At 28.7% G+C, this 27,328-nt stretch overlaps 1 protein-coding gene across 4 annotated transcripts in view; it reads right to left on the reverse strand.

Annotated features, from left to right (window-relative positions):
* Tob (Transducer of ERBB2) overlaps positions 1–27,328 on the reverse strand; it is a 275,091-nt gene that overhangs the window by 60,483 nt on the left and 187,280 nt on the right. For 3 of the 4 annotated variants that reach the window (XM_075363995.1, XM_075363994.1, XM_075363997.1), the window contains one exon: positions 16,144–16,209. The gene's annotated coding sequence lies outside the window, so the exon portion shown is untranslated. Of the gene's footprint in view, positions 1–3,553; positions 4,004–16,143; positions 16,210–27,328 lie in introns of those variants that run through there. The other variant, XM_075363996.1, reaches the window with a different exon arrangement.

The raw sequence follows: 27,328 nt of genomic DNA on the forward strand, positions 1-27,328 counted from the left end.
TTAAACATGCTTAAAATTACAGTTTTTATGATCAAATCTAATATTTTAATGATTAATACATATCTAAAACTAAATAAAATCGCTTTTAAATTAATCACTCACGATCCTCCAAAGTATCTTTCGTAAGTAATTAACAGCAGATTTTAAAGTGGGGATTAAAGGTAGCATTGTTGTTAATTAGGCTACCTTAAACTGTTAGGAAACGTTATATCCATTTAAAAAACTACTTTTATCAAATTTAATACTTTAGTAAATTTAAATACCAGGAACACAACATACTTTAGTAAAATGAAATATTGTACTAATGTATTTAAATATAATTTTGATTTCTTACATTATATAAGAGAGAAATTAACGTAAAGTACCACAACCGACTTTGTAAATTCAATTATTGGTAATAATTCATAATTATTACTAGTAAAATGATTACGACTTACTGAAAACATGTTACACAAGTATTTTAATTAAAATATAGATGACATAAATGATAAAAAAAAGTAAAAATCCTTGCCTAGACTCGAACCCACGATCGACTGATCTAAAAGACAGCATTTTAAACAAGTAAATTTAGATATTCGATAAAAAGTAAGGTAACAAAAATTTTAACCGGTTTAAGCCGGATTCAAAACCAATAACCTTAGGATTAGAAAGCTAATATAATACTACCGAGCTATTTTGACCTCTACAGTGGAATAGTGATAAAAAAAAATTGTTAAATGATTAAACATACGCATAAATTATTGTCTTAATTATGGATCGTTTACTAAAAAGGTCATCTTATCTAGTTTAGGTTACTATCACTCGATAATTTTTTAATACTTTTTTTTAAACGATTAAAGTTTAACTGATGATGTTTTAGCAAACAAAAATTACATTTTTTTATTACATAGGTCTATACTGTAACAAAATAATAACGATAACAAATATGAATAACTTTAAATATAATTTCAATAAAAATTTCAACTTAAAACCTCGACCTGGTGTATATTTTATATTAATAATATAATGAAAAAAAAATCGACAAAGAATTATATTTTTGGTTATGGAGATTTAAAAAATAATAAATTTTGATACGAGTAATAGTAAATAGATTTGCGAACGTTAATTTTTCAGTACTATAGAAAAATGTAACGTGATCAATACGAAAGGCTGTTTAAGCCAAATACAGTAAGCTCTTGTTCAAATTTAAACTGACCACACCTGAGCGGTCAAGTTGGTTTGTTAGGTTACATTAATAGGGTTGTTAATTGAAACCAAAACACCAAAGTAAACTGTTAACATGGGGCAATTAAATGGAAAGAGAATTAAGAAAAAACTAATTTCACAAAAAATGGAACCAGGAATCTGCAAAACAAGTTTAATTAACTTAAATATTTGTAAATAGAACATTTATAATTAAATTTTATTTATTAATATCTATGATTTGTTTAAATGTCGTATTTCGTGCGTTTCGTTTTGTTCAAATATTGAATAATTTATAATAAATTTTACTTATAATTGGAGTAATTATTTTTTTGCTTCTTCTTCGATTCATTTTTTTATATTTAACTAATTTCGGTGGTTATCATCATGAGGAGGAATTTTATTTATTATTTTCATACTTTATTTTTATACAGAAATGCGTAAACATTGAATTTTAGTATTTAGTATTTTAGTATATGTAAATTAAAAATTTAGTATAAAAAGTGTTGTTTTTTTAAACAAAAAAATCATCTTATAACTGCCGAAACCAGTTGAAGAATATGAATTGAAGAATAAAAATTTGAAATAAATTATTTAATATCTGCATATATATATATATATACACACACATAAAAATTTCGTATTAAATTATCGTCAGAAATTTTTTACTTTCGGCTAAGAAAGGAGGTATCTCATATTTCATTACTTGGTTCTTGAACTATCATAGACTGATACAAATTTTGACACACACACACACACACACACACACACACATTTAAGAACCTAAGACAATCAAAACAGATAAAAGGGAAAGAACGAAGGAGATTAATTTGCTAGATGGGTTGTAAAGGAGTCAAATATATTTTAAATACCTAACACTAAAAATAGAATTTAAATTAAAAAAAAAATCATAATTATATTATTTCTTTACTCGTGCATAAATAAAAGGAAAATATAAAATAAACTACAATTGCAAAAAAAAATTAATTACTAGCTACATAACATTTCTAAAATATGAAACTTTAAACAATTATTTCAAATTATTAATTTTTTTTAATAATAAATCTTTATAAACAGTTAATTATTCTTTCATTTTAATATAAAATTCTTAATCACATTTAAAAAAAAAAAAAAAAACATTAAAAAAATTTATTTCTAACTGATGAAATTAAATACTACAAAATACGAAATATAAACGCACTTTTATAGTACAACTGCTCATTACGAAAGAGATCTCTACAGCTGTAATGTAAAGATTTAAAAATAAATTAAAAATAGAACGGACTGGCGAATAAAGGTCAACAAAATAAAATACGATTTCTAATTACTTATTTGTCTATGTCTAATTTTACTATAATGATATAACAACGTGGCATGGATAACACTTTAATTAGCCGACACTTAATTTATATTAAACTATTTTATTTTATAAAAAAAAAAATACACACACACACAAAATGTACAGTGCATGAAATTTAAGAGGATATGCTTATAGGGTGTTTGTATCGTATAACATATACTGTGTTAAAAAGAAAAAGAAAAATATATATAGAATATAAATTTGAACACTAAACAAGGAATGTTTTACGTAAATAGATAATCTGAAAAAAAAATTGAAGCAGTATAAAGATAATACATTACGAAGTGCAAATAAAATAAGATAGATATATTCTAGAAAATTCCCTGATACAGCAATATAGAATATTTAATTAATAAAACGATTTTTTAATGAATAATAAAACAAGTATGAAAAATTTATTTTATATTAATCTTTTTTTTAGGTACATATTTTGTAATAATTAGTTTTTATTTTCTATAAAAATAAATAATATTAAAAAAATTAAAGTAATTAATTTTCAAATATAAATACGTAAATTTACTTGTAAAGAGACAAGTATATTTTTGTTATTAATTAAAAATTCAGCATAAAATCAAAATAGATAAAAACGAAAGTAAAAAAAGTATACGTGTCTGAAAAGAAAACATATTTACGGAAAACAAAAATGTAATTTTTTTATGAAAAAAATCTAAAAATAAATCAAAATTCGAATACAATATTTACCAGTTATTTAAATTAATATTAAACATTTTTAGGTTGATAAAATATAAAGAATAAAATTATCTTGGACGAGACAATATTAAATATTAAAATATATATATATATAAGCTCAAACAAATTATATGCTTAGACAAGATTTAATTTTTGTTTAAAAAATTATAACCTAAAAAAACATTTCAATAATTTTTCACAGATTGTTAATTTTTCAAAGAAATCAATTCAAATTCCTTATCGATGTGTATATGTGTGTGTTCATATGTGTATGTGTATTTAAACAAATAATTCATATAATTCAAAACAGCTGAATCTTACCTTTAATTTTGTTAGCAGTAGTTTGTTGAAGTAAGATAGATTACGCAGTTAACATTAAAAATATTTTACAACTGAATAAAATAAATAATAAATAAAATACAAAAAAAAAACGACTAGAACAAAATAATAAAGTATGTATATGTATAAAATAAATATTTAAGTGCTATAAAATATTACAATGATTTTGTAAAAATGAAATTGTTTAAATGAAATGATATTACTAGGAAGACGAAAAACAGCAAAGTATAATAGTTATAAAAACGGACGAAGGCAACGACGGCGAGGAGGCCGTTACTGTGTTGAGTAGCACACGATAACTGCCGGATCTACCCGATTTCAACCAAACCGATGAGGCAGGCTTAGCCTCTGACGACACACACGACGAAACTCCAACGACTCGCACGGCAAGGCAGCACGAGTAACAGCAGTGGATGTGCTTGAAAAAACGAGATATACACCAGCGCGCTCTAGAAAATACAACGCCGTATCAATCCGTCCTTTTCTACTTTTAACATATTTTTATTTACTTATTATTGTCGTACTGTATACATATACATACAAAACTATGACGCAGTAACATCAGGTGTGCAAATACTATTGGCTGTTTACGTCAAAACGAAGACAGATAAGCAAGCGATTGTCTTTTATTTAATATTCTTTTCATTTATAATATTTCTATCTTTGATTTGTTCTCCCTTTAACTACAACATTTAAATGAAAGAAAATAAAAAAAAGAATAAAATGATGTTCTTTTATTACGTTTCAATAGTCAATTATAATTGCGATCTTTACTTATAAAAACGATCATAATTTATGACAAATTTATGCCCGATTAATAATAAATACTACGTATTATTTTATAGTTAAAACCACACCAGCTGTTTAATTACAACTGCTACTGATTTAAGTGTGTAATCAATGACAAATGATTATACTTGTATAGTAATTAAAAACATAAATCCTTAAAAATTAAAATGAAAATAAAAAAAATACTTTCAGCAATAACGATTCGCTACCCAATAGTTTTAAGAATTGTTTTATATAAATACTAGCCGGTCAGGGTTCGCTTTGCTCGCCCTTCCCGTCTAGCCACGGGCTCCACTTCCTGGACCCTCGCTGTGTTCGTTATCTTCATGGCTGTAAGAATATTACTGAAAAATAACAATTAAAGCCTGAAAATCTCTCTTTCCTCCAATATTTCCCTCGTTCTTGACGTAGAAACTCTCATACACTCCTGTTTTAGACGAACATGTCCCTTTTGGTTTCCCTTTCCATAATCCCTATATATCGGGAAGGAGTCAAGGAAGAGAGCTGAAAATCGGATACGTTATAAAACGCACAGTTCAGTTGTTACGCCGAATAACGAAATCAGAAACGATAAATGTTTTGTGGTCCAAAACATTTATACCAGTTGGTCCTAAATTTCTAAGTAAAAATAAATTTACTTATTATTGCTGACGAAAATCGGGTTCTAAATGACTGGAAAAAGTAATATTTTCATAATCATTTTCAATATACGCGGATTTAGAGGTGGGGCCAGTTTTTTTTTTTAACTTTGCTAGGATTATAGCTCTAGAGCTATGCTGTAAGAAGGAAAATATGGTGATCAGCCAAAAAATTGGGTATGTGTTTTTTATATTTCTTGACGTTTCATAACCCAGGATCCCAAATATCAAAACAAAAAAAGGGGTCAAAACAAAAAAATGTTCGTACGTACGCATGCACGTGTGTTGGCGTGTTTGAAACTTAATAACGTTTGACTGGATAAACCAATTTTGATGAAATCTTTTACAGACACTCGTGAATACGGGGTAATTTCTTCACAAAATTTAGGGATCAGTATCTCCTGAGGTGTGGTGGGGGATTTCGGGGTCAAATTTCTCAAACTTAGCATACATAAGTCCACTTAATATTAAGCTCAGTACATGCGTGAATGCCTATCTTATCATTTTCAAAAGACGTTCTATTCTTCCTAAAAAATCGAAATAAAGAATCTTTTTGTTTCATGCATATATTTTTAACCGTATTTTTTTAATGTCTTTCTAGGCATAGTAGTAATGCAAGCGGCCCCAAAAATACCTTGGGGGCAATATTGGGAGGTGGGAGAGCCGATAAAATTTTTAAAAATCGATTTTTGTTTTTTTCAAAACTTTTTTTGGTTTATTTAAACATATAATTTTACAATAAAACTTCATCATAAATTACCCCCACCCCAAAAAATACATTTTAGGTAAAGTTTTTCATTTATAATTATTTTTTCTCTATATAAGAATAAATAACCAATCCCATGAAACCATTATACATCTTTATTGTCAGCTTATTTGTGTAGATTGTAATTTTCGATATAAAATTTCCTGAAAGTTCCATACTAAATATATTGGTAAATTTTTTTTTTTTTTTGGGTGGGGGATCTATCCACTTCTATAGTACCGACGATGTTTATTCTTTAAATAGAATCAAAATGAAAAATGTTTTTCAGTATGTTGGTAAAATCAGAAACATTAGGTTTTTTCATGATATAATAAATATTGACGAATTAAACTTGCCTTCAAGCAAATAAAGCTAATTGAATTATCAAATTTTATAAACAACAATTAAACCCGATAAAATTTACAAAAGTTTTTGTATAGATTTATGGGCTTGTGCTTTAATTCCTATATATATATATATATATATATATATATATATTTATTTATTTATTTACCCACTAATTTAAATAGTGAAAAAAAGTAAATTTTGAGTTTAAAAAAAAAAAATTGTATGAAGGCATCTTTGAGGAAAAAACTGTGTTTTATATGAAAATTAGTTTAAGACATAAATTTTGACAAAATATTTTAAAGAATAATAATTAAAGCAAGTAAAAATTAAAAACAACTTAAATAAGAACATTATCAAAATGTCAAGTTTTGTAAATTTTTATTATTCCTTTTTCCAAGAAGATCCCTTAAACCTTAAACCAAGAAGACATTGGTTCATATAATGAAGAGAGAAGCGGTGATGAGAGTGACGTGGCTAAATCGACAAGGCGTAGCCTTTAGTGAATGATGATGATGTTGAAATGTACGTTGCAAACTGTTCAACTAGTGAACAATAAGAAATTCCCTCCCATGGCCCAATGAGATGAGGAAGATATGTATGACATGTATTTGAGGTGTAGTCCAGTACAGACTCAGGCCCACCATTCCTGAGATGTTTGGTTAATTGAATAAAAAAACACTGGTATCCATTGTCTTCTATTCAAATCCGTATAAGAGTAACTAACTTTTTATAGGATTTGGACTTCAGAACCTTCGACTTCGAAAATCAGCTCGGTGAGCAAAACGTCAAGTGAGTGTTCTTTATCCTTTAAATGGAAATATTAATATTTTTACCGACGTTTCAAAGAAAAGTATGGTAATACTTTTGGTCGCACGATGGGATTGGGGGGTGAAAATGAATTCTCTTTACGTTTTGAGGTATGAAAATTCCATTTACATAAAATAGGGTTTCCTTAGTTTCCTTATATATATATATAGGTCTATGTATAAAATTTTGTGGCTAGAAAATCTCCAAAACTACTAGATCAATTTCAGTGAAATATATTCTTCTAATACGAGTATAACAATGCCAAGGGACAAGAAATAACTTACTCACCTTAAAGTTGAAACAAGGAGATTGTTTCCTACAAATATTTTTCAGAATTTGCATCGGGTGATTTCCTTTATTGTAAACGACAAGGATCGGTGCCCGGAAAAGTAGCTATTAATTTAGAAATAAACAATACAAGTTAAATTTTTTAAGGTTTAACTGAACTTGATTAGAATGGATAAGGGAGAAGGTAATAAAATTTATGAAATAAAATTTTTAAAATATATACAGAACGTTAACAAAGTATGGGAGTCGTGAAATAAATTTTCACCAGTTTGGCATAGAAAAATAAAATTTAGTAAATGCTTCCACTTTAAAACGATCTACTTTTCACAATGGATCATCACACCTAAGCACCCAAGGAGCTCTCAGGAGAGCACTCTAAACATTTTTAATGGAAACTGTAAAGTTGTAAGCATCATTTCAAAGGGCGTTAAAACCCAAAAAAATTACATAAGCAACTTCGAGCTATGAACCTAACCCAAGCCAAATTGGCGGTCATTTAATATTTTTTTACAGCTAATTTCAAACCTGGCATGCAGTACACCCAAGTACCGATTTCATATCGAAAAATAACTCGTTTTGCTGTAACATTTGCTTAATTACACTTTTCTATGTCAAACTGTTGAGTTTTTTTATTTAAGGACTGTTATACTTTTATAACACTTACAATAGTATTTACGCACGCGCGCGAGTGTGGGCGAGCGTAAGCGAGAGAGAGTTTGAAAGAATAAGGTTCACAACATAAAAAGGTGTAAACACTATTGTAGTTACAGAAGTATTGTGTGTTATATTAAAGTTTTAATTTATTGCAGTAATTAACACCTAACAAATCTCAATGTAAAAGTCGGCTGTTCATTTAATATTTCTTTACTATTTTATTCATAAAGATTATTTATTTTCTACCAGATATTTTTTGAAGGAAAAAAAAAGATTTAAAAATATCGGACAGGATATTTGTTTACAAGATGGCAGAGCACCGACACAAAAATTAATTTTATATTACATATAATTAATATTAAAAATTAACTTTCAGATTTATATGAACTAAATCAGTATGAAAAATAGAGATTAATTTTCCTTTATTTTCATTTTATTTTTTGTATTTCAAAATGCGTCCTCATTACTAATTTATTTATTCTTGGGTCGTTGCCGGTCAAAATGGTTTATTTCAGAACTAACTCATATAAAAAACAGTGGATTAAATTTCAAGATTTCACAGTGAATGACTACATTAAATAAAAACACACACAAAACCATCTCTCACTTTCTTTTCAGTATGTATTTTGTGTGGTATGGAATGGTGTGTGTTTGTGCTTGTGTGAATACAATTTCAATTGGATTGATGAGACAGAATTTTAAAAAGGGAGTGCACTCAACGTAATTCAACAGAAATACAAACAAAACAAAACTAAATCAAGGAGCCTATATACGCACACTCACGAATACACACACACAAATACAGACTCACTATCGTCAAAAATAACTGCGACATACTTTCAAATTTAGGACTTCGAGAAATATTTTTGTTCACCACAATTCATCGTCGACTATTTATAAATCATTGGCCTGGTACACGTATTATTCTAGGAGTATAAAAAACCAAAATCAATGAAAAAGCAATGAATTTAAATTTAATTTAACGTACGGTATTTAAATCATAGATCCTTTTTAATTTTGTTGTTGTTCGTAAATATAAATGTACAGATTAGTAAAAAGTAAACTAATAAAATTATGAAAAAAAATTCTAAGAATTTTTAAGTTTTTGTATTACAGTTACCTCGGATGTGATTATTAAATATATATAGAAAGAGAGTGAGAGAGTTAATTAAGTACGGGCGACCTTAAATAATTTTTCAACAGTTAAACATAGCAAAAGCATTTACTTTCGATCTATTCTCGGTATGAAACAAAACACTACTTAGGATAAAGTGTAGGCTACTTCTGAAATAGCTATGAAAAGTATCAAATGGCTCCCATTTTGGTTAAGGTTGTCGCAGTGAGTTTTTTACATAAAACGTTTTGTTTTTAATGCCGTTTAAAATCATCTGTTGAAATTATAGTCTTTTTATTCGACATTTTTCAATTGGGGGTCTTGGGATATAATCCTTAGAAGATATTAAAGGGATGTCATATTTAGTTAAAACTCTGTATATTTTTAAGTTTCCTTTCCAAAGATTTGATTTTATCTGTAAATTCCCAAAACATGCCATAGATGACAAAACACAGTAAATATAAAAAAAATGGGTATGTTTAACAGTTAACGTATATATATTTATTAAGGAAATTTCTGATTAAAGCAGGATTGATTGCTGATGGAAAGCATAAATGCCGTAACTGTTTTATTTTTCACAACGAAAAAAATAAGGATAATTTTTTCAAAAAAAAAACATAGTTGAAGGTGAGATAAATAAAGTAGAAATAATGTAGTTTGTTCGGTAGATGAAAAAATACAGGAAAATTTAATTTCATAATTTTGCTTGTGAAAGTATCGGGTACCGATATGCTAAAAAGTAAAATCGACTCAATGATTGAGTTATAAACGATATATATTCATATTATTTGATATTCTTATCGTTTTGTTTTAAATATATTTCCAGAGTTTTGACAGGAGGTTGTATGCACTTAGTATTTTGCACGAGCGGCCATATTATAACATTTCATCTATACGTAATCTTTACAGTAATTAAGGTTACAACTAGGAATGCATAGTAATATTAATCAGCAAAAATAAAACCTTCTCAAAAATAGTAAATTAATAAAAATAATTAAACAATCGTCTTTAATGATCTGAAATTTTGTGTTACGTACCGTAAAGATAGTTTGTAAGTATAAGAATAATCAAATGTTAACAAATAATAATCTTTCATTAAGTATTCAAAATTCCTTTTCTTTTGAATCACCAGTTACAATTTTTATGCTTATTGTTTTTTTTTCTTCATTTTGACAATAACAAACTGACGCCCCATTATAATTGTCCTATATTATTTTTTAATTTAATAAATGATAATATTATTTAAATACTATTTGTTTATTACTGTAAAAAAATTCTTTCGATAGGATTTCTGTGATTAGAAATGCAAATTTTTTAAAGAGCTTAAATATCCAAAATGATAGACAAAACGGCCTGAAATTTACACCGCATGAATATGAAAATTCATAATATGTTAAGTATATTTTAAAAATTTTATTTAAATTTTTATTGAAATAAACAGAGCTTTCTAATAACTCATACTAAAAAAAATATGTTTTTTACGTTAAACAAGTAATAAACGATTTAGGACCTAGACGATCTAGGACCCATACTCTAGAATGTTTTCTATGATGGAATATTCAGGGTTCCTTATCCGGAAGGAGTGAGGATTATCGGCTATGCAGATGACGTTGAGGTACTGGTGGAAGATAGGGAAGTGGACCGTCTTGAAATTAAGGCAAATCAGGCCTTACAACTATTAGACGAATGGTTAGATAACAACCAACTCCAAGTAGCCCCAGCTAAGTAAAAATGCATTTTGCTCTCTGGTAGGAGAAGGGTCAGAGGAATAACTATAGAAATAAGGGGGGAAATTATTCGTGAAGTCAGTAACGTCAAATACTTGGGCGTATTCATAGATAAGAGTCTAAAGTACGGTTATCACATAGATATGATTTGTCAAAAGGTTACCCCTACAATTAAGGCTCTAAGAGGTCTATTTAATAACCACTGTGTACCGAAACTGGTGGTCAGAATGTTGATCACAATGGCAATGATGTCATCTATCTTATACGCGGCACCAGTCTGGGGCACTGCAATGAATGTAAAACGCAATAAACGCAAACATAGAAGCGTCCACAGAGTAGCACTAATACGAGTTTTCTCAGGATATAGAACAATTTCTTACGATGCGTTATGTGTCTTAGCTGAAACGCCTCCCATTGAGTTAAAGATAAAAGGCCGAAGCATGAGGGCGGCAGGTGTGCCAAGAGCCGAGGTGGAAGACACAGTCGTTAGCAACTGGCAAACCGCATGGTCATCCGCTCAAACAGGAGAGTGGACTAGGAGACTTATTCCCAATCTGAAAGAGTGGTTGGGTAGGGAGAAAGGCGGACTAAATTTCCACACCACTCAGTTGATGACAGGATATGGGTCGTTCCGGAAATACCTTAATAGAATCGGGAAAAGGCAGACGTCAAGGTGTCCGTACTGTCAGGAAGAAGACGACGCGGAACACACCGTATTCAACTGCTGAAGATGGGAGGGTCTCAGACATAAAATAAGGCATAATAACCTAACACCTGACAACCTGGTTAGCTGGCTAATGCAATCCAATAACAACTGGGATTGGTTTTCCAATTTCGCGAGCACCGTCCTCAAATCTAAAGAGGAAGAGGAGAGGCATCACAGACGATAGGCGCGAAGATAGGGCAGGGAGGACAGTCCCACCCTGGAGGGCCCGTATGCTTAGGTATGCGGGTTCCGGTGATGGGGTGGGAACTCCTGGGGTTGCTTGAAAGAAGGGATAAAGAAAAGACCGAGTCCCGGCCGGCGGTGTCGGTTCCTGGGGGCGCTTCGGTGCTTGCTGGGGCTGGCGCCGCCGGTTTGAGGCAGGCATAAAAGAGTAAAGACCGAGACCCAGTTCTCTGCGTGTGGGGGGGGGACGGCATAGCCGGACCTTCCCTTACGTGCGAAGAATTAGAGGCGGGCAGCAATAAGAAAAGATCCGGAACCGGGAGGGCTGATCTGCCGTGCCGGACGTACAGCCGGTGAGTGGGGAGGCCCCCTTAGAGTCACAAGGACACATCCCTGGGCCCTGTATACTTGAGTGGATGTCCGGCCCAGGGATGTAGGGGGAAAAAAAGTAATAAACGATACAGTTTTTAATTTTTTTAAATGATTCTTAATAAAATAATTACAAAAATATGTATTAATCTGTTACATAATACGTAAATAAATAAATCTTTTATTCTGATACGTATATAATAAAATACATTCTATAAATTACATTAGAATGGATAGACATAATATTCCATAGATAAAAAAGGAGCTACTCCACCAATTGCATGAATGGATCAAGGGCAACGGTGGTAAAACCTTGAACACAGCAGCATTACAAAATACACAATTAATTACAAAATAAAATATAGATATAATTAAAATTTATGTATTAATTATCATTAAAATATAAATTCATGAATTAATATTCAAGTAAATAGATGAAAATATTAATTATAAAAATCGACTACAAAATAATTCGTAATCAGAACTCGCTATGAAAACTATTTAAACACAAATTTCCTGTACTAATTGAACTATGCAAAAATTCAGGATAATTAATTCAGGGTAATTCAAAAAATTAATTAGTATAATTTAAAAATTCATCTACAGAGTATTATTGCTGAATATACCTATTATTGTAACATATAAGAAAGAATTTTACAAAATTATGGCACTAATTCAGATGTTTCGTTGGGTTGATCAAGCTAAATCGGTATATACAGAATATTTTTATAAAAATCGTTTCAAGAATTTAGGGGATGGTCTCACACATCGAAATAAAGACAGAAATTTCTGTCCGGAAAGGCTTAGTTTACCGGCTATCTTCCACTTTGTATTTTTAACATAAAACTTTATTTCTCAAGAATGGTTAATTTTATCGAGCTGAAATTTTGTATACTGCTAGGTTACCTAAAGGTTTATTCGTATAACAATAATGGATTTGATCTCTCAATCCATCTCAAAATGTTGACCATGTAAACCTTTTAATTGTTAATATATTTGCAACCACTGGTTTATTTAAATGTTATGTTTAACAAAAAATGTATAAAATCTCACGATAAAGAAAATTACACTTTATTAATTCAAATCCGTACATAAATAACAGTGTTATGACAAAAAGTCTAGAATGACGAAAGCATTCTAGATTAATAAACAGTTTTCATTTCCTCCCGAATAAAATTAAATAACTCTACACGATCTCAACTGGAATAATTTTATTAATCTTATCATGTTATAATTTATAATAATTTAATATCACTGAAAATATTACAATAAAGTAAAATGTTATTGAAATATTATAACAATAAATAATATTAATATTGAAAAATAATTTGCATTAAAATAGATGTAATTAACAAATCATTGTTGTAAATCTAAATAAAACCTAATACCCTAGCAATATTAATATTTTTTATTATTATAATATTTCTAAAACAGTTATTATGAAGACTCTGTATATAGGTAAGTTACAATAGGTTTTATACAAAATTACTGTTATAAATTCTTTTTTTTAAATTTGTTACATCTAGAGAGTAATCTAATTATCCAAATGTTTGGAACATTCTCATATATGTATATATATAAAGTTCGTAATCTTCAAGGATAAAGTTTTTTTTTTTTATTAAAATTTACCCATAAAAAATAATTATATATAATGAAGTTGACCCAAAAATCAACTAATAATAATTCTAAATTCTATTTCTATACATAATAGACTTACCCGCTTATTAAATAAAGAATCCATTTGTCTATCTAACTAAGAAGGTAATTGGTATATTATCAATTAGGTACTTAAAAGTAGAAACAAAAAGTTGATAATTTTATGAGCATATATATATATATATATATATATATATATATATATATGTGTGTGTGTGTGTGTGTGTGTGTGTGTGTGTGTGTGTGTGTGTGTGTGTGTTTATATTTGAGGGTGTATGTATGTATATGTGTGAGCGATATCATATATTTAACTTTATCACGGATGTTGTGTTATTAGGTAAATTAATTGTCAAATCGGCCTTCATAACTAAAATAGTTGTTATTGTAATTAACGCGTTTAAGGGTTCATGACTTCTATACGGTAACATGTTATATTTGTAAATATTATAACAATAAATTTAAAAAATATCATTTACACATTATCAGTTAGTTATACGTGTAAAATTACTGATATCTTAAGTTTTTTTTTATTAATCTATTTTTTCGTGTAGTAGAATTTTATTATCGAATAATGGTTAATCTTTCATCAAATATTAAAAACATTAAACAATTTTTGTTTTAACAGTAAAAATGTATAATAATTTTCAGATGGTATGTGTTTTATGTATTTTGATGCATTACGAAACACGGTTTTACTGTGTACAAGGACTTCAGCCTAGATTGGATATTTTGTACATTCATCAGGTAGGAAACTTTAATTAATCTATAAAACAGATCTGATCTTCCTTTTCTTCAAAATAGATAAGGACTCTAAAAATTCGCAAAAATGTATTATTTCGGGATATTTACCTAAAATCCGTAGAACATCACTAGGAGAAAATGATCAAGAGGTAAAGGGTTAAGGATAATGAATAAAGGATGTTCAACTACCGAAAAATCCGACCAACTAGTATCCTGAAATTAGCCTAAACAGATCGATGAAATTTTGCATATATGATATTCCATCGTATGCTACCTAAATATATCTTTAAAACTATCAAATAAGTACAGAATTTATTGTTTTAATAATTTTTTAATTATCTTTTTGTCATAATAAATATAATATTGTTAAAATAAAATGTTGAACAGTGTTAATCAAGCTTATATCAAACGCCAGGAAAAAATATCAAAATAAAATATTGTTCCATTTCTTCTTCCTTTGGATCCTTAAAATTCTGGTCTATAATTTTTCTATTTATTTCTGAATCTTACATTCTACGGATTATAAAGTTTAGAATTGTATCGCATATTCGAACCTTAAGGTTGACTTTTCTATGATTCGATATCTTTGCTCTGATACTTTCTAAACGCTTATAGGTAGATGGATATAAACGTCCGTGTTTTTTATGTCAGGATTTTTTCCAGTTATTAAGTAATTATGCTTCACTCCCTTTTTTCAATACATTTTCTACTGTACCTTGAGTTATTTTTTTTTACATTAATTCTTTATAAGTTTACAGACAATTTTTAAAGGTAAGAAATTTCTCATGATAATTTTTAATTTTATTATTGTATCTATTTTATACTTAACCTTCATGTATGTTATATATAGCTTCATTTATCAATACGATTTATCTTATCCGCTTGATCTACTTATGTTGATTGCATATTATCTACAATTCACTCAAAGAAGTGCTTCAAAGTTTTTTGAAGTAATGATGCCCGTAACTTCTTTGATAATCGGATTCTCTTTATTCTAAATGCTAGTAGAAATCTACTACTATTAAAAAATATTTGTCAATAAGCTCAATCATAGCTAAATGTTGAAAAAAAAGAATAAATAAAAAGGTTTTTTTCGCATAATGAAGAATAAATTACATTAGGATCAGGTGAAACATGATGGCTTTCCTTTCCTGTCTCCAGAGGGAATTGTATAAGTATCAATTTAATGATAATAATTCATAATTCAGTCAGATATCTATTGAATTTTTATCATATCGCACACCCAAAAAATAACGTCGTAAGTCAGATTTTTATGAAATTGAGATTTTTATATCAAACAATTTAGAAATTTGTGTTCTTTCCCAGAAAAATACTATCTTAACTCATAGTTATCTTAAGAGTTATCCTTGCGAAATATTATTGAAATTGAGTAAAGGTATGTGTATTTTATTTTACGATTCTAACACTTCAACAAGAATTTTTCTCAAAACAGTCATTTTAGACTTAAGACACTATTTTGCATGTGTATGATATGCAACTTAATAAGGGTTCCTAGCATTTCCTGCAAACTAATGAATAAACTTCAACTGATGCGTCTCTCAAGAGTTATAATTAAAACAAAATTAGAAGTATCTGAAGTAAAGGTTATTAGGAAAACTGTTTTAAATTAAGTTATTTCCAGAAATTACAGGAGTTAAATAATTCTAGTTTTTCTTTAGGAATTGTAGTTTTTCTAGTTGATATTTAGTGGCTAATAATTATAACAACCTATCCTATTTAAAATTTGCATTAAGAAGTACAGTATGTAATAAAATTGAACTGGAATGTAATATAAACTAATACTTACTAGAAATAACATTACGTAATTTATAATGTAGAGGAAAAGAGCCTTCGGTTTACAAGATAAATCCTCCTGAAACAAAATATATAAAATTATTAATGAGGTTCTAAAATTTAAAATAAAGATTGCAAACAATTTAATCAAGGAAATTGCTAATATACTGAACATAGCCTCTTTCACGTTACCATAAGAATTTTAGCTTTTGTAAGGAATATGTATAAAGCAACAAAAGTATCCTACTATGTACGTCCCTACTACGTGCGGAAAAGTTAGACACAATTGTTGAATTTGGTGGTGTACTGAAATCGAAAATGAAAGTGTACAACTTCATTGTGAGTCGGCTTGCCTGAGCATGCGTAATCCGTTGACTTAGAGAGTATATAGAACAAATCTTGAAGATATTTCCTGTCGATTGAGCCTACGTTTAAGAGATTACGATGGCTGGTTTTCTAAATATAGGGCATTACTTTAGGAAACCTTTAGCCCGGACACACTGTAGATAAGTATCTAGTAAATGAATTAGCTATATTTCTCCGGGTTATCAACAAATTAAGATTTAACTTTCGATCAAAATTTCCACAAATGTTTAATATGAAACTTGATTCAGTTTTAAACTTATATAAACAAATAAATCTTTTATTCTAATCGGTCCGTAGTAGAAAATATAGATCCTGTTAGGTTTAGATGGATTCAATATTCCATGAATATAAAAAGGAACTTTCTCAGTATTTACCTGGATGGAGCAAGGAAAACTATGGTAAAAATCTTAATCACAGAAGCTACATTCACAATTAACTATAAAAAAATTTTTGCCAATCTGTTTTGCGGAATGGTAGAGTCTCGGTCTTTTATCCGGTGGTCCCGAGTTTGAATCCCGGTCAGGTATGGCATTTTTTATAATGCTTTATCCGTTTTAATCTTTTACTAATTGGTGTCCACTAAAAGTCATTCACAAAAAAAACAATCGTAAGTGAAGAAAGTTCCGGGTTAAATTTGAATAAAAAAAACATTCTTTGTAAAAAAAAATGTTTGTTTAAGGTTAGGAAATATGCATCTTCATTTTATTTTAAAATCCTAAAGGAATTTAAAATGAATAAAGGGTTACGGAGAGGGGGGGAATTGAGGCCAAATAATGTTATAACGTTGATATTTTATGATTAAACAAATGTATTATCTTTGTTTATATAACTGCACGTTCGCATCATTGTTTTTAAATGCACCTATAATTCTGAAAAACAATTTACGTAATAGAGAAAAAAATGAAATGAATATTTTAATGACATGTTAATTGAAATATTTTCTGTTCTTTTACACTTTGACTGCTTTTTTTTGCTTAAAATAAATATAAATATTAAATTAGACCACTCTTAGAGTATAATTTAATTAAAATTTAAATAATAAATTAAGTAGTGTTAATATATATGTATATAAATTTATAACAATATTGATCCTATGAAAAGAATATTACTTTATTTTTTATTTTTTAAAGTTGAAAAGATTAAAACAATAACAATTACCACAACAATAACAACTTGATCTTTCTAGCAATATGAACAACAAAATTCTGCCTTCGCCTGAATCTAATACAGACAAGTCAATTAGTTTGTTTAGCTAAAAATAAATGAAATAAATTAAAACAGATGTGCCTACATAAATTAAAGTACTGTAATAATCATTGTTTTTATCATTACTTTAGACTCGCGTAGGTCATCGATGAATGAACTTAGTTTAAGTATTAAAAAAAAACAAAATTAAAAAAAATAACAATGTTTAAAATAGAATCTCATAACGTTCACCAGTGTATATCCTAGTAGGATCGGATAAATGGTTGTTCTTATGAAAAATGATCTAACATCAAAAATGATAAAAATCATCATTCCAGTAGACAATTTAATTAACTTTTCACGTACTAAAAATTAACATTCCCAGCAGTTAATATTTAAGAAAAATCTTACATAAAAAGAATTCTTAATATTTTTTTTTTGTTTTCAAGAAACGAACAATTCGTTATTAAATTCAATACGTATGTGTGTGTGTGTGTGTGTGTGTGTGTGTGTGTGTGTGTGTGTGTGTGTGTGTGTGTGTGTGTGTGTGTGTGTGTATGTGTGTGTGTGTGTGTGTGTGTGTGTGTGTGTGTGTGTGTGTGTGTGTGTGTGTGTGTGTGTGTGTGTGTGTGTGAACATCTTATGTCTTGGATTTTGATTTTGATTTCGGATTCGGATTAAGCATCGTTAGAAAATTACAAAAATACACGAATGACCGTGATCGGCCGTCGAGTTTACCTCAAAATTGTTGCCAAAATTAAAATTTTGTAATAATCATTACGTAATAACAGTTTAAGTTATCAAATTGGTTTAAACGCGCTTAAATACGGTTTACTAAGATGCATGAAATATAAAAATATCCATTTGGTAAATCAAGTGCAAGACCCTCAAAATGGCGAAAAACGAACATTTTAATAATTGAAAAAAAAAATATGTCATAAAACCGCAGAAACACAAGATAAATACATGTGCACAATAGAGATGTATTAAAATAATAAAAAACTGATTTAGGTCACCTAGACTTCTGCCTTAATATAAATTAATAGTATTATTGACGTTATTCAACTAATTATATTTTAATGACATATATTTAACATTATGGTTTTATATATATATATATATATATATATTTATATATTTATACATATATAGATATATTAAAGATACATATAAAATCTATAAATAGTAATTGTATTAAATCAAAGAATAATACTCAATTTATTCAAACAGATAATGTGTAATAATCTGAGTTAAGCAGAAGTTAGCGATAATACCTCTGTTGTAAATTAATTAATGATTGAGAGAACATTAATAATGACAACAAAAATGTTCGTTTGGGAAATCCTTTCAAGACTTTTCATTAATAACTGGTTATATTTTAATATTTATCACCAAAAAAGCGTGAGTATCAAATTTAAAGGCGATTCAACTTGATTAATAAATGAATTTGAGAATATTAATTTCCAGTATGTACCTTTCAACTATATCTTTCAACAGTTTAAAATTATTAACGGCATCCAATCTAGTATTTTGTGACAATGCTTTGATATATTACGATTTCCTTTGATCCATTTAAATAAATCCTGGGATAGTTAGTTATGTTTTACCCGTAAGTAGCATATCTACCTGTTACTGAAGTGATCTATATGATGTATTACTTCGCAAAGTCAATATAAAATATCTGTTTACTTAGCTCGTACCAACTATTCAAGATCAACAAACATCAAAAGTTTGTTTTGCCTTGATGATTGCCAATCTTTGTAAATGAAATGTTCTTGAAGAAGAAGAGAAGAAGAGGAGGAGGAGAAGAATAAACATGAAACTAAAATTGATATAAAAAAAAAATAAAATCCCTTTTAAATTTTATAAATTTAATTTTCGTAATATTTTTTTAAAATTTAAAGGCAATTTTCTAAACAAAAACAATCTGGAAAATAGAGATTACAAATAATCTCTTTCCATCTAAAACAGTTATAAAAATTATTATAAAAAAGCCGGCGAATGCGTTAAGCTGTACAATATAGCTATGAGGGCTCTCCTTGGTACTCTTTGTACTTAAATTTTTAATCTAGGTTCTAATACGACGCAACATGAATAAAAGTATATAAGTCTAGTGAGAATTACATAAAAAAATTATTCTACTCTTTAGATAATATTTTAACATACAGGACCTTCCTTTTTTTCTGTTTAGCCTGCGGGAATCACCGTCAGGTATTGCTTCTGAGGATGAATGATGATGATATGTATGAGTCTAAGTGAAGTGTAGTCTTGTACAGTCTCAGATCGACCATTTCTAAGATGTGTGGTTAATTGAAACCGAACCACCAAAGAATATCGGTATCCACGATTTAGTATTCAAATCCGTATAAAAGGAACTGCCTTTACTAGGACTTGAACGCTGGAACTCTCAACTTCCAAATCAGCTGATTTGTGAAGTAACGTACACCACTAGACCAATCCGGTGGGTTAAGAAACAGGACCCTTTGGTTATTGTATCTCCTTACCTCAATAAAACTATTTTTTCCCCTCCTTCCCGAATCGGATTCCACAGTGAAGCATAACACAATCCGGGGGAGTGTCCTTTTAAAAACTGGCTGGAAATTATCTACTAATGCCTGCCTCTAACTCCCAAAGTAGAGTTACCAGGCCCGACTATGTCGTTCCTGTTCCCCCATCCTAGGAGCCGGGATTCGGTCTTTATGCCTTTTTGCCTCAAACGAGAACACCCAAAGGAGCATTCTCGCCGGGGCTACGGTCTTTTCTACAAGAGGACGAGAGTGTCTCCGTGCCTCATCATTGCTACCCATCTGTGCATGCACAAACGAAAGCACGATTAACCTAAATTAAACGGCATCAATGAAATGTATTCAGGAATCATTGAAAAATTGCATAAAACGTCGGTCAATTCAATCTGAAGCTATAAATGAAAACAGTAACTGACGAAAAAAATAATTTATTATCCCCCACTCCCGAATGAAATTACCCAAAAATATAACCAAAGCGACATCCCAATGTAATGGAATAATATATAATTAGTACTGCGACAGAGGTCAGAACCGACAAATAAGTTTTTCCATCGTATCTCCGATCTCCCGAGTCCGTAGACCAACTATGACTAAAATCAAGGGACATCAATACCTCATACACAGAAATCATGTGCCAAATTTTATCCAAATAGAATAAAATGGTATAAAGAAAAGAAAGTCGGCTTTCTTGCGCAGTTCTGCACAAGAGGCCGACTTTTAGGTGATTTAATTTGTTTTTAATATTTTTTAAATTTGCTTTAATATTGCTAACAATAGGTACCGTAGATAAAGAACAAGTTCCAACTTGCAGCATCATACGAATCACGCTTCTAACTTCCCCCGCTCAAATTTTTAAGACTTAAAAAAAAATATATACTACCAGTATTTTACTAGCTTTACCTTGCCCAAATTTTTATACTCAATTTTTTAAGTGTAACTCAAGAATGACTCAACGAAACTTCATAAAATTTTCACTTGCACAACTTTAGATACACTAATACAGCATTTAAAAATTTTAATGAAATTGATCGAGTAGTTTTGAAGATTTTTGAGCCATAAAATTTTATACATATTACTATGGTATATATAATGAAATCCCATCTTAAGTGAAAGATGTTTTCGTTCTCTTCATAAAAGAAAATTCATTTCATCCTCAATCCCATCATGCGACTGAAAGTAATACCGTAGTTTTCTTCGAAAAGTCGGTAGAAAACAGGCCAACATAAACATAAGTAAATACATCTTTGTAATTTTTCAAGAGTAAAACTTTGTTTTTTTTTGTTAGAGTGGTCAGAAATGTGAAGATCTGTATGAACTTCGGTATGGGAAATTTTACTTTACTAGCATACTTTTACTTTATAGGTATAGAGTGTAACTATATACCGGGAAAATAAAAAGATAACTTTTCCCAGTTCGGAGAAATTCATACTGAAATATTGTCTAATTATTACTACAATAGTACATTTAAAGAAAAAATAACAAACATTTAAAATCGATCTTGGGAAATTTTTATAGAATTGGATTTATATACAAAGACATATGTATAAATTTTACATTGATTTTCTGGAACACAATATATTTTTTTAATTGCCATTTTCAAGAATGTTTTTTAATGTAAATGTAATCATTCAAAATCGTTCTAAATAAATATCTAATTAAGGTAAGAATTCAATCTTATAAAAAAGATGTTTGAATACAGGGGAAAAGACTTTTAAAAAATAAAAAAAATTAAATAAAGCGTTTTCTAAAAAATTTATCTTCATTGAACACTTCGTCATGAAAATTCTACACTCTACGATTATAGAGCAAAAATAGACATGGAATAATCAGAATAAAAAAGACCTAGAAGGGTCCTGGAGAATTGTAGTATATGTTTTTGTTTTTAGTAATACGTTTAGTGAATGTGTGTGTGTGTGTGTGTGTGTGTGTGTGTGTGTGTGTGTGTGTGTGTGTGTGTGTGTCTGCGCGCGCGTGCATGATAAAGGAAATTGTAATAAAAGTTTTAATGATTTAACCTCAAAACGGAATTATTATTTCTTTTTGTATTTAAAATATATAAAATAGTTTTATTTATTTGCTTAAAATAGTAAGCTATATTTGTAATATTGTATCCTTCAGAAGTATGTAACCTTCAATTAATTCTTTTTTAGAAACATGTAAAATATTGAGGAAAATCCTTTATTACGCTACATCTTTGAAATAAACCTTTAGCTATAGTACAATATTACAGTTATTTATTATAATATTATCGCTTTTATTTTCATCATGTAACCATAACTTCCCCATTCATTAATTCAGTATTGTTTGTAATTTTCTGAATAACATTTTTTTTATAAAACTTCTCAGATAGTGTATTCGTATAGGTAAAATAAAACAAAAGAAATGTAAATTAAAAAAATAAATAAAGTTATTCTATTTTTACAATTACAGATTTTTTAAAATGGTATTAGCAGCTTCAAAAGATCTAAAATACGAGAAATTGTTGTTATTAAGGTAATAATTATTATTATTATATTTTCTGCTAAGAACACTATAATTTCTATATTGAGTGCTGGTTATCATTCTTAGCTTCATTCTTTTATTATGTTCTGCGTATCAGAACAACTCCATTGTAAAAACTTATTGTACTCAATAAGTTTTGGCAATAACTTACTGACTCCATTGTCAATAAGTTTTGACAATAGACTTAATCCGAAACGAGTCAACATATAATAAAATAATGAAGCTATAAAGGTAACCAGTATTCAACATAGAAAATACGAGAAATGTTGTACAATTTTTATACTGATAGAAATATATTCTTCTAAAATGCTTTCTGAGAAATAGATTACAGTAAACCACTTCCGCCCCCCCCAAAAAAAAAGAAAAGAAAAGGCGGTGGAATAATTTTAAACGTTTTCCATCAAAAGTTATTTAAAATTTTTTCGCTTTAATAAAATACTATATATTCTTCATGTCAAAAACTTTTGAAAACACAAAAACATTTAATCCACGGAAGATTTATACTTTTATTTGAAGAAGAGTCATGTAAATATGTTTAGAATGTACTTCTGTATAGGTGTGAAACATGGGCAGTAAGTAAAAAAAATAAAAAAAGGCTGCATGAAATACAAAAAAAAAAAAACACCGAAAGCTTGCTAAAACGCCGAGAGCAATATAATTTTCAATAATCATTACATCAGTGCAACATCCTTTTTTTTTTAACTAAAACTGGAAATCCGCCCTTCTGATGCACTTACTGCGTTAAGAGTTTTTTCATTCTTTGTGAATGTTTCTATTCTTTCTTGTGTCTGTCTTGATCCTCCTATTTTGGGAGGCGATTTTTTCTAGAATCCTTTCATGTTTTTGATCATTTTTCTAATTTTTCACTATTTTTTAATTTTTTCTGCGGTTATTCGTTTCTCGTAAATTTTTAAGGGTTTATACAACAAACAATTTATTTTTTTATTTGCTAATTGATCAGATATTTTCTTCGTTAATCTATTTTTATTCATTTTATAAGGGTGGCCCTAATACTGGAGCCTTTTCATTTTAATTGTACTAGAAAACTATAGTTTTTAATCGGGTTGTATTTTTTGGCTTTCTTCAATTTTTGTAGGTGGAAAGATTTTCCGTAAGATTCTTCGGGCATTCTTTATTTATTAAATATTTTTTATATTATTTCTTGAGTATCTGCTGAAGATTATCTTTTAAAAGTTGAAATGGGTTTTAACGAATTTAAAATATTTAAAGGAAATTTTTTCATTAACTGTATTCTTGCTTTACAGTATTGTTTTTGTTTTACGTATAAAATGATTTTCATTCATAATTTTTTTTTTAAGTAAACTTTGAACGTTCGTAAACATAAACGCATTTAAATACTAAAATTTTTTACTAAAATCAATAGATATTAATCATTTTCCATACATCAAACACCCTATTTTTGTATTGTGAAAACCATTGAAAACCATTCTAACTTTTTAAGCAGTTACATGATGTAAGATTTAAATTTTAGATAGGAGTTTTAATATAAATAATATATATCTAAAAATAATGATAAGCTTAGTGATTTATTAAAACACTTCAAAGTGAAAATTAAAAAAAAAAGAAATCCTTATTTGACCAAAAAGGAATGTTGCCAACGGATATATTTTTAAAATTCCATATTTTATTTAAGTAAGCTTTCAAAAGGTGAAGGTTTTATTCAAATCGATCAATAGTTTATAAATTATAACGAAATATAAAATCTAATCGATTAGATTATGGCTTACATAAATATAATTAATATAACTGTCTGTAAAAACTGTCGGAATTTAAATAATAAATTAATGGTTATAATCAATATACCTTTACTTATATTTTTTGATAAAACAATCGATAAATAATGCCTCAAGGTTTTTTTTGAATAAATAAAATAACAAAGAGAATATATCCACATCCTTTAAGATAAAACGTTTAACTAGATCCACTTTGGTTTATTCCAACTTTAAAATTTAACTTATAATAGATTATTTAAATAGTCTTGTTGAATTTATAAATGTATCTTCTACGGACTGATCACAATATCGATACGCAAGCATAACTATGAGGTTGATTTGAATTATTACACAAATATATCTGTGTGTTTCCGTTAACCTAACTCTCTTATTTATTTATAATTGTTTCAAATACAATAGATAATTTACCATGTTAATGTAAACTATTATTATTATTGGGAATAAACAATACAAGAATTTAGCAAAGAATTAATAATCAAGAAATTTATTTATAATAAATTAATATAATAAATATGTATTTATAAATATAATTAAGACAGATATGTAAAGAATTTTCAAATTATTTAAGTTGTTAACAAAAAATTGCACTATGAAGTAAACTAAGTAACAATTGTATAGATATATTCTCTTTTGAAAATAAAAACGTAAATGTTATCACAGGTTCTGGGTTCGAGTCCCGGCCAGTTATGTCATTTTTTCATATGATATGAAGAAATTTATTTCACTGTCATCCATCAGTTGTTAACAGCGTTCTGATCAGAATAAAAGGGAATAAAGAGGAGTTATTTGTGTTCGCTTTCTCTCCTTTCAAGTCAATTACAGACATCCATTAAATTGTTCCCGAGAAACAGATTGTATATATTTAATCTTTTCAAAAAAAAAAAGATTATCGCAGAAGTTAAAAAAACCCGTATAATTTCTGGTTATGTTATTCACTAACCGTTGTTGTAAAATATTATATTTTTTTCTTCAAACTGTCTCTACAAAGTTGCATTCATTTAATATTGATTAACTGAATAAAAATTGATAAAACCGATTTAAAAGAAAGTGTGTATTAAAAATAGCATTTTTGTAATTTTCATTATATATGCATATCAGGACGAAAGGTTGATCTGTAAAGGATAAAAAAAAGGATTGCTCTAACATTTACCTAAAAGGATCAACGGAAACAGTGGTAAACCTCGATTGAAGGACTGTTAACAATATACAAAATTATAAAAACAGAAGACGTTGCAGATCTTTCATTCGGAAACCGTTCAGGCATGGCATTTTTCATACACTAAACATTTGCATTTCAAATCTCAGCTAGTACAAGCTTCTAGCTAATGTAGTAAAAAAATTCCTGAATTAATATACAGAGTGATTCAGGTAGAAAGAAAAATAACTTGGGAACTGATTCTAGAGTATGAAGTAAGAAAAAAAATTCATAAATACATGTATCCGAAAACAGTTTTGTTATCGAGTAATGACTAGAGAAGATTTCGCCCGAATTTCAGTTCCCCCGATGAAATGAGATCATACTGAAATTTTTAAAGCGTTATATAAGGAGTAAATTTGATAGTTTCTTATGTATTTTGATCTGAGAACTGGATCATTCTGGTCCCAGGACTGCATCTTCCGTATTTTACATGATATCCAATGTAAAACAGAAAAAATCAGTAACGAAAAATCAGATGTTTTCAGGTTTGAAGTAGAATAACTATGTTAAATGTCTAATAGATGAATTTTTCTATATAGACTTGTAGAGAATTTAGTTCTGAGAAAATTAATTTTATAAAGTCTTTGGAAACTAAAAAACAGAAAAAATGTTGCGAATTTCTAAAAACAACTGTTTTTATTACAATAAATTTAGATCTTTGAAAAATTATGTTGGCGTCACTAACTGTATGCTTCGAAATTAATTTGAATACAACTCAGTGTTGTCATAAAATTTTTGTTAAAGAGTTAATAATAAAAATTAGGCGGTTTAGTAGTTTTTGACGTAATTTTGAACGTGTTTAATTATTTTTGAGAATCAAGTTATGTAGGGTTTTTCTGTTTGTTGAACTCTAAACTGTACCTAAATTATAAAAATTGTATCTGAATTAAAAAAAAATTAAATTCCGTTTTGAATTCTTTATTTAGAAAAATGGCTGTCCACTTATGCAGAATATGCTGATATATGACGCTTGTTTAAGGCTTTTGTAATGGAAGTGCTCCGACTGCTATGGAAGAATACCGACGTATGTATTCTGGACAAGTAGTTCCAAACCGTAAAATATTTTTTACAAGTTCTAATAATCTTCGTGAGAATGGTACAGTTCCCAGTGCTCATATTTCATCTGAACGTCAACCGGTACATGGTGATTAGTAGGAACACATTCCTCAGGTGGTACAGATTAGTCCTACAACGAACACGCGAAGAATTTCTAAACGACTCAACTTTCCAAAAAGTACAATATGGAGGATATTACATGCTCATGGATTACCTCCTTATCATGTTCAGGAAGTTCAACAATTCCAGCTTAGTGACCATGCCAGAGCAGTGCAGTTAACAATAATTACCACTTCCGTTCATACTATTTTCGGACGAAGCTACTTTTACCTGTATTGGCATAAATAACACACAGAATTCACATCGGTGGTCTGAAGAAAACCCACGTGCTGTAGTTAAATTAAATTCCAAAAAACGAATTTCTGTGAACGTTTAATGCGGCATGATCGATAATCAATTAATAGGCCCTTTCATACCAGAACAACGTGTTATGGGGAGAAATTATCAGAAATTTTTTAACAATGAATTTCTTACAGTGCTTGAAAATTTCTTATTAGCGAAACGAACTGAGATGTACTATCAATTTGATGGTCCATCAACACATTTCACGTA

This window comes from Lycorma delicatula, chromosome 4, assembly GCF_047948215.1.
Source record: "Lycorma delicatula isolate Av1 chromosome 4, ASM4794821v1, whole genome shotgun sequence".
NCBI classification, from domain to species: domain Eukaryota; kingdom Metazoa; phylum Arthropoda; class Insecta; order Hemiptera; family Fulgoridae; genus Lycorma; species Lycorma delicatula.